This window comes from Cherax quadricarinatus, chromosome 47 (genome assembly GCF_038502225.1).
Source record: "Cherax quadricarinatus isolate ZL_2023a chromosome 47, ASM3850222v1, whole genome shotgun sequence".
NCBI classification, from domain to species: Eukaryota; Metazoa; Arthropoda; class Malacostraca; order Decapoda; family Parastacidae; genus Cherax; species Cherax quadricarinatus.
The window spans coordinates 28,743,514-28,762,130 of record NC_091338.1 but is presented as its reverse complement, the minus strand read 5'-3'; the positions used below and the strand labels follow the sequence as shown (position 1 = coordinate 28,762,130).

General features: G+C 52.1%; 1 protein-coding gene across 3 annotated transcripts in view; it reads right to left on the bottom strand.

The window, feature by feature from the left end:
• LOC128696571 (zinc finger protein 271) overlaps nucleotides 1-16,022 on the bottom strand; it is a 97,796-nt gene extending 81,774 nt beyond the window's left edge. Inside the window, exon 1 of one of the 3 annotated variants that reach the window (XM_070094780.1) lies at nucleotides 15,942-16,022. The gene's annotated coding sequence lies outside the window, so the exon portion shown is untranslated. Of the gene's footprint in view, nucleotides 1-15,890 lie in introns of all 3 variants that reach the window. The other 2 variants (XM_070094777.1, XM_070094778.1) reach the window with 2 other exon arrangements.
• Nucleotides 16,023-18,617: the final 2,595 nt, after the last annotated feature.

The window sequence follows — 18,617 nt, the reverse complement described above, 5'->3', positions numbered from 1 at the left end:
GGTTACTAACACTCTGGGTTATCCTGGGTTACTAACACTTTGGGTTATCCTGGGTTACTAACACTCTGGGTTATCCTGGGTTACTAACACTCTGGGTTATCCTGGGTTACTAACACTCTGGGTTATCCTGGGTTACTAACACTCTGGGTTATCCTGGGTTACTAACACTCTGGGTTATCCTGGGTTACTAACACTCTGGGTTATCCTGGGTTACTAACACTCTGGGTTATCCTTCGTTACTAACACTCTGGGTTATCCTGGGTTACTAACAATTACTAACTAACAATTGTTAGTGACCAGACTAACAATAATGCTAACAATAAAACTAGAACATAAATTATCATATAATAATGTTGTAGGTTCTTATTATTAGTAAAGATTCGCCGGTATACTGCCGGGCCTTTCCCAAGTGTCTGAGACCTAAGTCTCCCATGTGAGGAGGTACAAGTACCCCGTCATCTTTGTGACCAACTGTCCCCAGGCCACAGTCCCCAGGCCACAGTCTCCAGGCCCCAGGCCACAGTCCCCAGGCCACAGTCTCCAGGCCACAGTCCCCAGGCCACAGTCCCCAGGCCACAGTCTCCAGGCCACAGTCCCCAGGCCCCAGGTCACAGTCCCCAGGCCACAGTCTCCAGGCCACAGTCTCCAGGCCCCAGGCCACAGTCCCCAGGCCACAGTCTCCAGGCCCCAGGCCACAGTCCCCAGGCCCCAGGCCACAGTCTCCAGTCCACAGTCTCCAGGCCACAGTCTCCAGACCCCAGGCCACAGTCCCCAGGCCACAGTCTCCAGGCCACAGTCTCCAGACCCCAGGCCACAGTCCCCAGGCCACAGTCTCCAGGCCACAGTCTCCAGACCCCAGGCCACAGTCCCCAGGCCACAGTCTCAAGGCCAAAGTCTCCAGACCCCAGGCCACAGTCCCCAGGCCACAGTCCACAGGCCACAGTCTCCAGGCCCCAGGCCACAGTCCCCAGCCCACAGTTTCCAGGCCCCAGGCCACATTTCCCAGGCCACAGTCCCCAGGCCACAGTCCCCAGGCCCCAGGCCACGGTCCCCAGGCCAGAGTCCCCAGGCCACAGTCTCAAGTCCACAGTCTCCAGGCCACAGTCTCCAGGCCACAGTCTCCAGGCCACAGTCTCCTGGCCAGTCCCCAGGCCACAGTCTCCAGGCCACAGTCTCCAGGCCCCAGGCCACAGTACCCAGGCCACATTCTCCAGGGGTTATCCTGGGTTACTAACACTCTGGGTTATCCTGGGTTACTAACACTCTGGGTTATCCTGGGTTACTAACACTCTGGGTTATCCTGGGTTACTAACACTCTGGGTTATCCTGGGTTACTAACACTCTGGGTTATCCTGGGTTACTAACACTCTGGGTTATCCTGGGTTACTAACACTCTGGGTTATCCTGGGTTACTAACACTCTGGGTTATCCTGGGTTACTAACACTCTGGGTTATCCTGGGTTACTAACACTCTGGGTTATCCTGGGTTACTAACACTCTGGGTTATCCTGGGTTACTAACACTCTGGGTTATCCTGGGTTACTAACACTCTGGGTTATCCTGGGTTACTAACACTCTGGGTTATCCTGGGTTACTAACACTGAATTATCCTGGGTTACTAACACTCTGGGTTATCCTGGGTTACTAACACTCTGGGTTATCCTGGGTTACTAACACTCTGGGTTATCCTGGGTTACTAACACTGGGTTATCCTGGGTTACTAACACTGGGTTATCCTGGGTTACTAACACTGGGTTATCCTGGGTTACTAACACTCTGGGTTATCCTGGGTTACTAACACTGGGTTATCCTGGGTTACTAACACTCTGGGTTATCCTGGGTTACTAACACTCTGGGTTATCCTGGGTTACTAACACTTATTCTTAGTTACTAACACTAGGTTATCCTGGGTTACTAACACTCGGGGTTATCCTGGGTTACTAACACTGGGTTATCCTGGGTTACACTCTGGGTTATCCTGGGTTACTAACACTCTGGGTTATCCTGGGTTACTAACACTCTGGGTTATCCTGGGTTACTAACACTCTGGGTTATCCTGGGTTACTAACACTCTGGGTTATCCTGGGTTACTAACACTCTGGGTTATCCTGGGTTACTAACACTCTGGGTTACTAACACTGGGTTATCCTTTCTTACTGACACTGGGTTATCCTGGGTTACTAACACTCTGGGTTATCCTGGGTTACTAACACTGGGTTATCCTGGGTTACTAACACTGGGTTATCCTGGGTTACTAACACTGGGTTATCCTGGGTTACTAACACTCTGGGTTATCCTGGGTTACTAACACTCTGGGTTATCCTGGGTTACTAACACTCTGGGTTATCCTGGGTTACTAACACTCTGGGTTATCCTGGGTTACTAACACTGGGTTATCCTGGGTTACTAACACTGGGTTATCCTGGGTTACTAACACTCTGGGTTATCCTGGGTTACTAACACTGGGTTATCCTGGGTTACTAACACTCTGGGTTATCCTGGGTTACTAACACTCTGGGTTATCCTGGGTTACTAACACTCTGGGTTATCCTGGGTTACTAACACTCTGGGTTATCCTGGGTTACTAACACTCTGGGTTATCACTCTGGGTTATCCTGGGTTACTAACACTCTGGGTTATCCTGGGTTACTAACACTGGGTTATCCTGGGTTACTAACACTCTGGGTTATCCTGGGTTACTAACACTCTGGGTTATCCTGGGTTACTAACACTCTGGGTTATCCTGGGTTACAAACACTCTGGGTTATCCTGGGTTACTAACACTCTGGGTTATCCTGGGTTACTAACACTCTGGGTTATCCTGGGTTACTAACACTCTGGGTTATCCTGGGTTACTAACACTCTGGGTTATCCTGGGTTACTAACACTCTGGGTTATCCTGGGTTACTAACACTCTGGGTTATCCTGGGTTACTAACACTCTGGGTTATCCTGGGTTACTAACACTCTGGGTTATCCTGGGTTACTAACACTCTGGGTTATCCTGGGTTACTAACACTCTGGGTTATCCTGGGTTACTAACACTCTGGGTTATCCTGGGTTACTAACACTCTGGGTTATCCTGGGTTACTAACACTCTGGGTTATCCTGGGTTACTAACACTCTGGGTTATCCTTGGTTACTAACACTCTGGGTTATCCTGGGTTACTAACACTGGGTTACCCTGGGTTACTAACACTCTGGGTTATCCTGGGTTACTAACACTCTGGGTTATCCTGGGTTACTAACACTCTGGGTTATCCTGGGTTACTAACACTCTGGGTTATCCTGGGTTACTAACACTCTGGGTTATCCTGGGTTGCTAACACTCTGGGTTATCCTGGGTTACTAACACTGGGTTATCCTGGGTTACTAACACTCGGGGTTATCCTGGGTTACTAACACTGGGTTATCCTGGGTTACTAACACTCTGGGTTATCATGGGTTATTAACACTCGGGGTTATCCTGGGTTTCTAACACTGGGTTATCCTGGGTTACTAACGCTCTGGGTTACTAACACTGGGTTATCCTGGTTTACTAACAATCTGGGTTATCCTGGCTTACTAACACTGGATTATCCTGGCTTCCTAACACTCTGGGTTATCCTGGGTTAATAACACTCTGGGTTATCCTGGGTTACTAACACTCGGGTTATCCTGGGTTACTAACACTCTGGGTTATCCTGGGTTACTAACACTCTGGGTTATCCTGGGTTACTAACACTCTGGGTTATCCTGGGTTACTAACACTCTGGGTTATCCTGGGTTACTAACACTGGGTTATCCTGGGTTACTAACACAGGGTTATATCCTGGTTTACTAACAATCTGGGTTATCCTGGCTTACTAACACAGGATTATCCTGGGTTACTAACACTCGGGGTTATCCTGGGTTATTAACACACTGGGTTATCCTGGGTTACTAACACTCTGGGTTATCCTGGGTTACTAACACTCTGGGTTATCCTGGGTTACTAACACTCTGGGTTATCCTGGGTTACTAACACTCTGGGTTATCCTGGGTTACTAACACTCTGGGTTATCCTGGGTTACTAACACTGGGTTATCCTGGGTTACTAACACTCTGGGTTATCCTGGGTTACTAACACTCTGGGTTATCCTGGGTTACTAACACTCTGGGTTATCCTGGGTTACTAACACTGGGTTATACTGGGTTACTAACACTCTGGGTTATCCTGGGTTACTAACACTCTGGGTTATCCTGGTTTACTAACATTCTGGGTTATCCTGGGTTAATAACACTCTGGGTTATCCTGGGTTACTAACACTATGTTATCCTGGGTTACTAACACTGGGTTATACTGGGTTACTAACACTGGTTATACTGGGTTACTAACACTCTGGGTTATCTGTCTTTCTAACACTATGGGTTATCATGGGTTACTAACACTCTGGGTTATCCTGGGTTACTAACACTGGATTATCCTGGGTTACTAACACTCTGGGTTATCCTGGCTTACTAACACTCTGGGTTATCCTGGATTACTAACACTCTGGGTTATCCTGGGTTATCCTGGGTTACTAACACCAGGCCACAGTCCCCAGGCCACAGTCTCCAGGCCCCAGGCCACAGTCCCCAGGCCACAGTCTCCAGGCGACAGTCCCCAGGCCACAGTCTCCAGGCCACAGTCCCCAGGCCACAGTCCCCAGGCCACAGTCTCCAGGCCACAGTCCCCAGGCCCCAGGCCACAGTCCCCAGGCCACAGTCTCCAGGCCACAGTCTCCAGGCCCCAGGCCACAGTCCCCAGGCCACAGTCTCCAGGCCCCAGGCCACAGTCCCCAGGCCCCAGGCCACAGTCTCCAGGCCACAGTCTCCAGGCCACAGTCTCCAGACCCCAGGCCACAGTCCCCAGGCCACAGTCTCCAGGCCACAGTCTCCAGACCCCAGGCCACAGTCCCCAGGCCACAGTCTCCAGGCCAAAGTCTCCAGACCCCAGGCCACAGTCCCCAGGCCACAGTCCACAGGCCACAGTCTCCAGGCCCCAGGCCACAGTCCCCAGCCCACAGTTTCCAGGCCACAGTTCCCAGGCCACAGTTCCCAGGCCACAGTCCCCAGGCCACAGTCCCCACGCCCCAGGCCACGGTCCCCAGGCCAGAGTCCCCAGGCCACAGTCTCCAGTCCACAGTCTCCAGGCCACAGTCTCCAGGCCACAGTCTCCAGGCCACAGTCTCCTGGCCAGTCCCCAGGCCACAGTCTCCAGGCCCCAGGCCACAGTACCCAGGCCACATTCTCCAGGCCCCAGGCCACAGTCTCCAGGCCCCAGGCCACGGTCCCAAGGCCAGAGTCCCCAGGCCACAGTCTCCAGGCCACAGTCTCCAGGCCCCAGGCCACAGTCCCCAGGCCACAGTCTCCAGGCCACAGTCTCCAGGCCCCAGGCCACAGTCCTCAGGCCAGAGTCCCCAGTCCCCAGGCCACAGTCCCCAGGCCACAGTCCCCAGGCCACAGTCCCCAGGCCACTGTCTCCAGGCCACAGTCTCCAGGCCCCAGGCCACAGTCCCCAGGCCACAGTCTCCAGGCCACAGTCTCCAGGCCCCAGGCCACGGTCCCCAGGCCAGAGTCCCCAGGCCACAGTCTCCAGGCCACAGTCTCCAGGCCACAGTCTCCAGGCCACAGTCTCCAGGCCACAGTCCCCAGGGTTACTAACACTATGGGTTATCCTGGGTTACCAACACTCTGGGTTATCATGGGATACTAACACTCTGGGTTATCCTGGGTTACTAACACTCTGGGTTATCCTGGGTTACTAACACTCTGGGTTATCCTGGGTTACTTACACTCTGGGTAATCCTGGGTTACTAACACTCTGGGTTATCCTGGGTTACTAACTCTCTGGGTTATCCTGGGTTACTAACACTCTTGGTTATCCTGGGTTACTAACACTCTGGGTTATCCTGGGTTACTAACACTCTGGATTATCCTGGGTTACTAACACTCTGGGTTATCCTGGGTTACTAACACTCTGGGTAATCCTGGGTTACTAACACTCTGGGTTATCCTTCGTTACTAACTCTCTGGGTTATCCTGTGTTACTAACACTCTGGGTTATCCTGGGTTACTAACACTCTGGGTTAACCTGGGTTACTAACACTCTGGGTTATCCTGGGTTACTAACACTCAGGGCTATCCTGGGTTACTAACACTCTGGGTTATCCTGGGTTACTAACACTCTAGGTTATCCTGGGTTACTAACACTCTGGGTTATCCTGGGTTACTAACACTCTGGGTTATCCTGGGTTACTAACACTCTGGGTTATCCTGGGTTACTAACACTCTGGGTGATCCTGGGTTACTAACACTCTGGGTTATCCTGGGTTACTAACACTGGGTTATCCTGGGTTACTAACACTCTAGGTTATCCTGCGTTACTAACACTCTGGGTTATCCTGGGTAACTAACACTCTGGGTTATCCTGCGTTACTAACACTCTGGGTTATCCTGGGTTACTAACACTCTGGGTTATCCTGAGTTACTAACACTCTGGGTTATCCCGGGTTACTAACACTCTGGGTTATCCTGGGTAACTAACACTCTGGGTTATCCCGGGTTACTAACACTCTGGGTTATCCTGGTTAATAACACTGGGTTATCCTGGGTTACTAACACTCTGCGTTATCCTGGCTTACTAACACTCTGGGTTATCCTGGGTTACTAACACTGGGTTATCCTGGGTTAATAACACTGGGTTATCCTGGGTTACTAACACTCTGGGTTATCCTGGGTTACTAACACTCTGGGTTATCCTGGGTTACTAACACTCTGGGTTATCCTGGGTTACTAACACTCTGGGTTATCCTGGGTTACTAACACTCTGGGTTATCCTGGGTTACTAACACTCTGGGTTATCCTGGGTTACTAACACTCTGGGTTATCCTGGGTTACTAACACTCTGGGTTATCCTGGGTTACTAACACTCTGGGTTATCCTGGGTTACTAACACTCTGGGTTATCCTGGGTTACTAACACTCTGGGTTATCCTGGGTTACTAACACTCTGGGTTATCCTGGGTTACTAACACTCTGGGTTATCCTGAGTTACTAACACTCTGGGTTATCCTGGGTTACTAACACTCTGGGTTATCCTGGGTTACTAACACTCTGGGTTATCCTGGGTTACTAACACTCTGGGTTATCCTGGGTAACTAACACTCTGGGTTATCCTGGGTTACTAACACTCTGGGTTATCCTTGGTTACTAACGCTCTGGGTTATACTGGGTAACTAACACTCTGGGTTATCCTGGGTTACTAACACTCTGGGTTATCCTGGGTTACTAACACTCTGGGTTATCCTGGGTTACTAACACTCTCGGTTATCCAGGGTTACTAACACTCTGGGTTATCCTGGGTTACTAACACTCTGGGTTATCCTGGGTTGCTAACACTCTGGGTTATCCTGGGTTACTAACACTCTGGGTTATCCTGGGTTACTAACACTCTGGGTTATCCTGGATTACTAACACTCTGGGTTATCCTGGGTTACTAACACTCTGGGTTATCCTGGGTTACTAACACTCTGGGTTATCCTGGGTTACTAACACTCTGGGTTATCCTGGGTTACTAACACTCTGGGTTATCCTGGGTTACTAACACTCTGGGTTATCCTGGGTTACTAACACTCTGGGTTATCCTGGGTTACTAACACTCTGGGTTATCCTGGGTTACTAACACTGGGTTATCCTGGGTTACTAACACTTTGGGTTATCCTGGGTTACTAACACTCTGGGTTATCCTGGGTTACTAACACTCTGGGTTATCCTGGGTTACTAACACTCTGGGTTATCCTGGGTTACTAACACTCTGGGTTATCCTGGGTTACTAACACTGGGTTACTAACACTCTGGGTTATAATGGGTTACTTACACTTTGTTATCCTGGGTTACTAACACTATGTTTTATCTTCGGTTTCTAACACTCTGGGTTATCCTGGCTTACTAAAGTTGGACTATCCTGGGTAACTAACACTCTGGGTTATCCTGGGTTACTAACACTCTGGGTTATCCTGGGTTACTAACACTCTGGGTTATCCTGGGTTACTAACACTCTGGGTTATCCTGGGTTACTAACACTCTGGGTTATCCTGGGTTACTAACACTCTGGGTTATCCTGGGTTACTAACACTCTGGGTTATCCTGGGTTACTAACACTCTGGGTTATCCTGGGTTACTAACACTCTGGGTTATCCTGGGTTACTAACACTCTGGGTTATCCTGGGTTACTAACACTCTGGGTTATCCTGGGTTACTAACATTCTGGGTTATCCTGGGTTACTAACAATTATTGTTAGTGACCAGACTAACAATAATGCTAACAATAAAACTAGAACATAAATTATCATATAATAATGTTGTAGGTTCTTATTATTATTAAAGATTCGCCGGTATACTGCCGGGCCTTTCCCAAGTGTCTGAGACCTAAGTCTCCCATGTGAGGAGGTACAAGTACCCCGTCATCTTTGTGACCAACTGTCCCCAGGCCAGAGTCCCCAGGCCACAGTCTCCAGGCCACAGTCCCCAGGCCACAGTCTCCAGGCCACAGTCTCCAGGCCACAGTCTCCAGGCCACAGTCCCCAGACCCCAGGCGACAGTCCCCAGGCCACAGTCTCCAGGCCACAGTCTCCAGACCCCAGGCCACAGTCCCCAGGCCACAGTCTCCAGGCCACAGTCTCCAGACCCCAGGCCACAGTCCCCAGGCCACAGTCCCCAGGCCACAGTCTCTAGGCCACAGTCTCAAGGCGACAGTCCACAGTAACCAGGCCACAGTCCCCAAGCCACAGTCTCCAGGCCACAGTCCCCAGTCCCCAGGCCACAGTCCCCAGACCACAGTCTCCAGGCCCCAGTCCACAGTCCCCAGGCCACAGTCCCCAGGCCACAGTCTCCAGGCCACAGTCTCCAGGCCACAGGCCACAGTCCCCAGGCCACAGTCTCCTGGCCACAGTCTCCAGACCCCAGGCCACAGTCCACAGGCCGCAGTCTCCAGGCTCCAGGCCACAGTACCAAGGCCACAGTCCCCAGGCCACAGTCTCCAGGCCCCAGGCCACAGTCCCCAGGCCACAGTCCCCAGGCCACAGTCTCCAGGCCCCAGGCCAGAGTCCCCAGGCCACAGTCCCCAGGCCACAGTCTCCAGGCCCCAGGCCACAGTCCACAGGCCACAGTCTCCAGGCCCCAGGCCACAGTCCCCAGCCCACAGTTTCCAGGCCCCAGGCCACAGTTCCCAGGCCACAGTCCCCAGGCCACAGTCCCCAGGCCACAGTCCCCAGGCCCCAGGCCACGGTCCCCAGGTCAGAGTCCCCAGGCCACAGTCTCCAGGCCACAGTCTCCAGGCCACAGTCTCCAGGCCACAGTCTCCAGGCCACAGTCCCCAGGCCACAGACTCCAGGCCACAGTCTCCAGGCCACAGTCTCCAGGCCCCAGCCCACAGTACCCAGGCCACAGTCTCCAGGCCCCAGGCCACAGTCTCCAGGCCCCAGTCCACGGTCCCCAGGCAAGAGTCCCCAGGCCATAGTCTCCAGGCCACAGTCTCCAGGCCCCAGGCCACAGTCCCCAGGCCACAGTCTTAAGGCCACAGTCTCCAGGCCCCAGGCCACAGTCCCCAGCCCAGAGTCCCCAGTCCCCAGGCCACAGTCCCCAGGCCACAGTCCCCAGGCCACAGTCCCCAGGCCACTGTCTCCAGGCCACAGTCTCCAGGCCCCAGGCCACAGTCCACAGGCCACAGTCTCCAGGCCACAGTCTCCAGGCCCCAGGCCACGGTCCCCAGGCCAGAGTCCCCAGGCCACAGTCTGCAGGCCACAGTCTCCAGGCCACAGTCTCCAGGCCACAGTCTCCAGGCCACAGTCTCCAGGTCACAGTCCCCAGGGTTACTAACACTCTGGGTTATCCTGGGTTACTAACACTCTGGGTTATCCTGGGATACTAACACTCTGGGTTATCCTGGGTTACTAACACTCTGGGTTATCCTGGGTTACTAACACTCTGGGTTATCCTGGGTTACTTACACTCTGGGTAATCCTGGGTTACTAACACTCTGGGTTATCCTGGGTTGCTAACACTCTGGGTTACTAACACTCTGGGTTATCCTGGGTTACTAACACTCTGGGTTATCCTGGGTTACTAACACTCTGGGTTATCCTGGGTTACTAACACTCTGGGTTATCCTGGGTTACTAACACTCTGGGTTATCCTGGGTTACTTACACTCTGGGTAATCCTGGGTTACTAACACTCTGGGTAATCCTGGGTTACTAACTCTCTGGGTTATCCTGGGTTACTAACACTCTGGGTTATCCTGGGTTACTAACACTCTGGGTTATCCCGGGATACTAACACTCTGGGTTATCCTGGGTTACTAACACTCTGGGTTATCCTGGGTTACTAAAACTCAGGGCTATCCTGGGTTACTAACACTGTAGGTTATCCTGGGTTACTAACACTCTGGGTTATCCTGGGTTATTAACACTCTGGGTTATTCTGGACTACTAACACTCTGGGTTATCCTCGCTTACTAACACTCCAGGTTATCCTGGGCTACTAACACTCCGGGTTATCCTTGGTTAATAACACTCTGGGTTATCCTGGGATACTAACACTGGGTTATCCTGGGTTACTAACACTCTGGGTTATCCTGGGTTACTAACACTCTGGGTTATCCTGGGTTACTAACACTCTGGGTTATCCTGGGTTACTAACACTCGAGGTTATCCTGGGTTACTAACACTGGGTTATCCTGGGTTACTAACACTCTGGGTTATCCTGCATTACTAACACTCTGGGTTATCCTGGGTTACTAACACTCTGGGTTATCCTGGGTTACTAACACTCTGGGTTATCCTGGGTTACTAACACTCTGGGTTATCCTGGGTTACTAACACTCTGGGTTATCCTGGGTTATTAACACTCTGGGTTATCCTGGGTTACTAACGCTGGGTTATCCTGGGTTACTAACACTCTGGGTTATCCTTGGTTACTAACACTCTGGGTTATCCGGGGTTACTAACACTCCGGGTTATCCTGGCTTACCAACAATCTGGGTTATCATGGGTTACTAACAATCTGGATTATCCTGGGTTACTAACACTCTGGGTTATCCTGGGTTACTAAAACTGGGTTATCCTGGGTTACTAACACTCGGGGTTATCCTGGGTTACTAACACTGGGAACTCATGGCTTACTAACACTCTGGGTTATCCTGGGTTACTTACACTCTGGGTTATCCTGGGTTACTAACACTCTGGGTTATCCTAGGTTACTAACACTCTGGGTTATCCTGGGTTATTAACACTCTGGATTATCCTGGGTTACTAACACTCTGGGTTATCCTGGGTTACTAACACTCTGGGTAATCCTGGGTTACTAACACTCTGGGTAATCCTGGGTTACTAACACTCTGGGTAATCCTGGGTTACTAACACTCTGGGTTATCCAGGGTTACTAACACTCTGGGTTATCCTTCGTTACTAACTCTCTGGGTTATCCTGGGTTACTAACACTCTGGGTTATCCTGGGTTACTAACACTCTGGGTTATCCTGGGTTACTAACACTCTGGGTTATCCTGGGTTACTAACACTCTGGGTTATCCTGGGTTACTAACACTCTGGGTTATCCAGGGTTACTAACACTCTGGGTTATCCTTCGTTACTAACTCTCTGGGTTATCCTGGGTTACTAACACTCTGGGTTATCCTGGGTTACTAACACTCTGGGTTATCCTGGGTTACTAACACTCTGGGTTATCCAGGGTTACTAACACTCTGGGTTATCCTGGGTTACTAACACTCTGGGTTATCCTGGGTTACTAACACTCTGGGTTATCCTGGGTTACTAATACTCTGGGTTATCCTGGGTTACTAACACTCTGGGTTATCCTGGGTTACTAACACTCTGGGTTATCCTGGGTTACTAACACTCTGGGTTATCCTGGGTTACTAACAATTATTGTTAGTGACCAGACTAACAATAATGCTAACAATAAAACTAGAACATAAATTATCATATAATAATGTTGTAGGTTATTATTATTAGTAAAGATTCGCCGGTATACTGCCGGGCCTTTCCCAAGTGTCTGAGACCTAAGTCTCCCATGTGAGGAGGTACAAGTACCCCGTCATCTTTGTGACCAACTGTCCCCAGGCCAGAGTCCCCAGGCCACAGTCTCCAGGCCACAGTCTCCAGGCCCCAGGCCACAGTCTCCAGGCCCCAGGCCACAGTCCCCAGGCCACAGTCTCCAGGCCACAGTCTCCAGGCCACAATCTCCAGGCCCCAGGCCACAGTCCCCAGGCCACAGTCTCCAGGCCACAGTCTCCAGGCCCCAGGCCACAGTCCCCAGGCCACAGTCTCCAGGCCACAGTCTCCAGGCCACAGTCTCCAGGCCCCAGGCCACAGTCCCCAGGCCACAGTCTCCAGGCCACAGTCTCCAGGCCCCAGGCCACAGTCTCCAGGCCACAGTCTCCAGGCCACAGTCCAGAGTCCCCAGGCTACAGTCTCCAGGCCACAGTCCCCAGGCCCCAGGCCACAGTCTCCAGGCCACAGTCTCCAGGCCCCAGGCCACGGTCCCCAGGCCAGAGTCCCCAGGCCACAGTCTCCAGGCCACAGCCTCCAGGCCACAGTCTCCAGGCCACAGTCTCCAGGCCACAGTCTCAAGGCCCCAGGCCACAGTACCCAGGCCACAGTCTCCAGGCCCCAGGCCACAGTCTCCAGGCCCCAGGCCACGGTCCCCAGGCCAGAGTCCCCAGGCCACAGTCTCCAGGCCACAGTCTCAAGGCCCCAGGCCACAGTCCCCAGGCCACAGTCTCCAGGCCATAGTATCCAGGCCCCAGGCCACAGACCCCACGCCAGACTCACTAGTCCCCAGGCCACAGTCCCCAGGCCACAGTCCCAAGGCCACAGTCCCCAGGCCACTGTCTCCAGGCCACAGTCTCCAGGCCCCAGGCCACAGTCCCCAGGCCACAGTCTCCAGGCCACAGTCTCCAGGCCCCAGGCCACGGTCCCTAGGCCAGAGTCCCCAGTCCCCAGGCCACAGTCCCCAGGCCACAGTCCCCAGGCGACAGTCTCCAGGCCACAGTCTCCAGGCCACAGTCTCCAGGCCCCAGGCCACAGTACCGAGGCCACAGTCCCCAGGCCACATTCCCCAGTCCCCAGGCCACAGTCCCCAGGCCACAGTCTAAAGGCCACAGTCACCAGGCCCCAGGCCACAGTCCCCAGGCCACAGTCTCCAGCCCCAGGCCACGGTCCCCAGGCCAGAGTCCCCAGGCCACAGTCCCCAGGCCATAGTCCCCAGGCCACAGTCCCCAGGCCACAGTCTCCAGGCCACAGTCTCCAGGCCCCAGGCCACAGTACCGAGGCCACAGTCCCCAGGCCACAGTCCCCAGGCCACAGATCCCAGGCCACAGTCTCCAGGCCCGTCCCCAGGCCCCAGGCCACAGTCCCCAGGCCACAGTCCCCAGGCCACAGTCTCCAGGCCACAGTCTCCAGGCCACAGTCTCCAGGCCCCAGGCCTCAGTACCGAGGCCACAGTCCCCAGGCCACAGTCCCCAGGCCACAGTCCCCAGGTCACAGTCCCCAGGCCACAGTCCCCAGGCCACAGTCCCCAGGCAACAGTCCCCAGGCCACAGTCCCCAGGCCACAGTCCCCAGGTCACAGTCCCCAGGCCACAGTCTCCAGGCCACAGTCCCCAGGCTACAGTCCCCAGACCACAATCCCCAGGCCACAGTCTCCAGGCCACAGTCCCCAGGCCACAGTCTCCAGGCCACAGTCCCAAGGCCACAGTCCCCAGGCCACAGTCCCCATGCCCCAGTCTTCAGGCCACAGTCCCCAGGCCACAGTCCCCAGGTTACAGTCCCCAGGTCACAGTCCCCAGGCCACAGTCGCCAGGCCACAGTCCCCAGGCTACAGTCCAAAGGTCACAGTTCCCAGGCCACAGTCTCCAGGCCACAGTCCCCAGGCTACAGTCCCCAGGCTACAGTCCCCAGGTCACAGTCCCCTGGCCACATTCCCCAGGCTACAGTCCCCAGGCTACAGTCCCCAGGTCACAGTCCCCAGGCCAGTCCCCAGGTCACAGTCCCCAGGCTACAGTCCCCAGGTCACAGTCCCCAGGCCACAGTCTCCAGGTGACAGTCCCCAGGCTACAGTCCCCAGGCTACAGTCCCCAGGCCACAGTCCCCAGGCCACAGTCCCCAGGCCACAGTCACCAGGCTACAGTCCCCAGGTCACAGTCCCCAGGCCACAGTCTCCAGGCCAGAGTCTCCAGGCCACAGTCCCCAGGCCACAGTCCCCAGGCCACAGTCCCCATGCCACAGTCCCCAGGCTACAGTCCCCACGTCACAGTCCCCAGGCCACAGTCCCCAAGCCACAGTCTCCAGGCCACAGTCATCAGGCCACAGTCCCCAGGCCACAGTCCCCAGGCCACAGTCCCCAGGTCACAGTCCCCAGGCCACAGTCTCCAGGCCACAGTCTCCAGGCCACAGTCTCCAGGCCACAGTCCCCAGGCCACAGTCCCGAGACCCCAGGCCACAGTCCCCAGGCCACAGTCTCCAGGCCCCAGGCCACAGTCCCCAGGCCACAGTCCCCAGTCCCAAGGCCACAGTCCCCAGTCCCAAGGCCAAAGTCCCCAGCCCACAGTCTCCAGGCCCCAGGCCACAGTCCCCAGGCCACAGTCCACAGGCCACAGTCCCCAGGCCACAGTCCCCAGGCCACAGTCCCCAGTCCCCATGCCACAGTCCCCAGGCCACAGTCTCCAGGCCCCAGGCCACAGTCCCCAGGCCACAGTCCCCAGTCCCCAGGCCACAGTCCCCAGGACAGTCCCCAGGCCACAGTCTCCAGGCGACAGTCCCCAGGCCACAGTCTCCAGGCCACAGTCCCCAGGCCACAGTCCCCAGGCCACAGTCTCCAGGCCACAGTCCACAGGCCACAGTCCCCAGGCCACAGTCCCCAGGCCACAGTCCCCAGTCTCCAGGCCACAGTCCCCAGGCCACAGTCCCCAGGCCCCAGGGCACAGTCCCCAGGCCACAGTCCCAAGGACACAGTCCTCAGGCCAGTCACCAGGCCTCAGTCCCCAGGACAAAGTCCCCAGGACACAGTCCTCAGGACAGTCCCAGGCCACAGTCTCTAGGACACAGTCCCCAGTCACCAGGCCATAGTCCCCAGTCCCCAGGCCAGAGTCCCCAGGCCACAGTCCCCAGGACACACTCCCAAGTCCCCAGGACACAGTCCCCAGGACAGAGTCCCGAGGCCACAGTCCCGAGGCCACAGTCCCCAGGACAGAGTCCCCAGGACACAGTCCCCAGGACAGAGTTCCCAGAACACAGTCCCCAGGCAAGTCCCCAGGCCACAGTCCCAGGACACAGTCCCCAGGCAACAGTCCCCAGGCCACAGTCTCCAGGACACAGTCCCCAGGCCACAGTCCCCAGGCAACAGTCCCCAGGCTACAGTCCCCGGGCTACAGTCCCCAGGCCACAGTCCCCAGGCCACAGTCTCCAGGCCACAGTCCCCAGGCCACAGTCCCCAGTCCCCAGGCCACAGTCTCCAGGCTACAGTCCCTGGGCCACAGTCTCCAGGCAACAGACCCCAGGGTACAGTCCCCAGGACACAGTCCCCAGGACACAGACGGGGCTGGTAGGGACAAGCTAGGCCTCTCTGGGCTGCCGTCCCCGCCCCCAGGGCAGGATATTGGGAATGAGAGTGTTGTGGGCAGCAAGCTCTAGCTCAGGGACCTACCCTGCCCTGTCGATGGCTCTAGGTTAATTACTAGTTTCATTTTCCTGTGTAATTATTAATTAAGTTTTAAAATAGAGGTTAATAACGTTGAGAAACTATTACTTTGCTTCCTTGCCTGGCCTTTATCATATTATCTCAATATATATTATTATACCAGTCTTCCTACTTACCTCATCAATCAATCTTCCACTCATAGTTACTCCACCACTATATTAACTCACCACAATTAACAAAAATGTACAATAATTCCCCCAGATGCCGTCACTCCTGTTGTTGTTGTTGTGGTCTTGAGGCCACCACAGGTTACGCTTTATTGAACCATGTAATAATGTTGTAATAATGTTGTAATAATCTTGTAATAATGTTGTAATAATGTTGTAATAATGTTGTAATAATCTTGTAATAATCTTGTAATAATGTTGTAATAATGTTGTAATAATGTTGTAATAATTACCGACAATATGTAAAGTAAAAGGACTAATGCAACTAATGTGACATTTTTATTGTGGCAACGTTTCTCTCTCCAGGAGCTTTGTCAAGCTGTTACAAACAGAACATTCAAATTCAAATTCAAATTCAAAGTTTATTCTCTATAAGGATTACAATGCTGAGTTTACAGAAATTTGGTTATTGTTTGGTTTACATGTAGTAAAATTGTGATTACAGAGTGTACCACTAGAACGCTTAGCATGGCTAGGCATTTCGGGCAGACTTAGTTTTATTCTTAATTGTAAAATATTACAAATTATGAGGTAAGTTGGTATTATGGCTAAGTGACTAAATACTAGTTTGTGAGTTTAGCAATGTGAATGCGTTTGTTTTGGTACAGTACATAGTTTCAGTATTGGAGTATCACAGGATTCATTATTTTAAGATTGAGATTAATATTTCTGTTTATGGTCAAATGAGTGAGTGAGTGTAAATGTGAACCACCAGGTGGTATTCGTGTAGTTAGTTGACGGGGTGTATCAGGGAGATAAGATGTTTTCTAATGGTAGTTTTGAAGGTGATGAATGTGTCTGCAGTTCTAGAGTTCTCAGGTAGGGTATTCCAGATTTTAGGGCCTTTGACATACATTGAATTTTTGTCAAAGGTTTAGTCGGACACGGGGAATGTCGTAGAGATGTTTGTGTCTGGTGTTATGCCTGTGGGTTCTGTCACAACTATCAAGAAAGCGTTTTAGGACAAGGTTGATATTAGAGTTTAAGGCCCTGTAGATGTAGATTGCACAGTAGTAAGTGTGGATGTATTGAAGTGGGAGTAAGTTTAGGTCTATGAAGAGTGGGGGGGGTGTTGCCATGGATGGGATTTAGTGATTATTCTTACTGCAGCTTTTTGTTGGGTTATTATTGGTTTTAGGAGTGTTGCTGCAGTTGATCCCCAAGCACAAATAGCATAGGTGAGGTATGGATAAATAAGTGAGTGGTATAGTGTGAGAAGGGCATTTTGCGGCACGTAGTATCGTATCTTGGAGAGGATCCCAACCGTTTTGGATACTTTTTTGGTTATATGCTGGATATGGGTGCTGAAATTCAGGTTGTTGTCAAGGCATAAGCCTAGGAATTTGCTCCCATTATTTCTGGTATTTAGAGTGTTGTCAATCTTAATGTTAATTTGTGCATCTCCTGCTCTGCTACCAAACATAATACATGTATAGTAGGTTTTGTCAGTGTTAAGCGTAAGTTTATTGGCTGTCATCCAAGTCGATATTTTAATTAGCTCCTCATTCACAATGGTGTTGAGGGTGGCAAGATTAGGGTGAGAGATGACATAAGTCGTGTCATCAGCAAAGAGAATGGGTTTCAGATGTTGGGATACGTTTGGAAGGTCATTGATGTATATGAGGAAGAGCAGGGGACCAAGGACACTTCCCTGCGGAACTCCAGTATCAAGTGGCCATGTTGCTGATGCTGTGTTTTTAATGGTGACGTACTGATACCTATTAGTAATGTAAGATTTGAAATAAGCAAGCGCATGGCCTCTTATACCGTAATGATCAAGTCTCTGGAGTAGGATGTCGTGGTCTACTGTGTCAAAAGCTTTTCTTAGGTCAATAAAAATTCGTAGTGGATATTCCTTATTTTCCAATGCTGTGTAAAGCAGATCTAGCATTTTTATGATTGCATCATTAGTGCTTTTATTTTTCCTGAATCCAAATTGGCAGGGGTTGAGTATGTTTTGAGCCGTTATAAATGAATACAGTCTCCTGTGCACGAGTTTCTCAAAGATTTTGGATAGCATTGGTAAGTTAGATATTGGCCTATAGTTGTTTAAGTCTGTAGGGTCACCACTTTTATGTATTGGTGTAACCCTTGCCATCTTGAGTAGTTTCGGGAAGGTGCTAGTCTCTAGTGACTTGTTAAAAAGTAATGAAATAGCATGCGAAAGGACATGGGCCGCTCGCTTGTACAGTAATGGTGGGACATGAGACAGATTCCCCGAGTTATTTTTAAGTGACTTTATAATCTCAGTGACTTCCGTGGGCTCAGTTGGTGCAAGATAGAAGGAATTAGGAAAATTCCCATCTAGGTAGTCCCCGGCATGGGTATTGGTATGTGGGATTTTACTGGCGAGATTAGATCCTATGGTTGAGAAGAAGTCTTGGTTTTTCTCAGTTTGTGGGTCCCTAGAATCTGAGAGAGTGTTTTCCAGGTCTTTTTTATATCTCCTCTAATGTCTGTGAATCTGCTGGAGTAGTAAAGTTGTTTGGCTTTCTTTATTACTTTGGTGAGAGCTGATGAATAGTGTTTAAGAATATCTTTGTGTATTAAGCCCTGTCTATATTGCTTTTCATATTGGTGTTTCTTGTCAATGGATTTCAGGATGCTGCTGGTTAGCCATGAGCAACCAAGCTGTTTGTTTGTGATCTGTTTTGTTTTTATAGGACAATGTTTGTT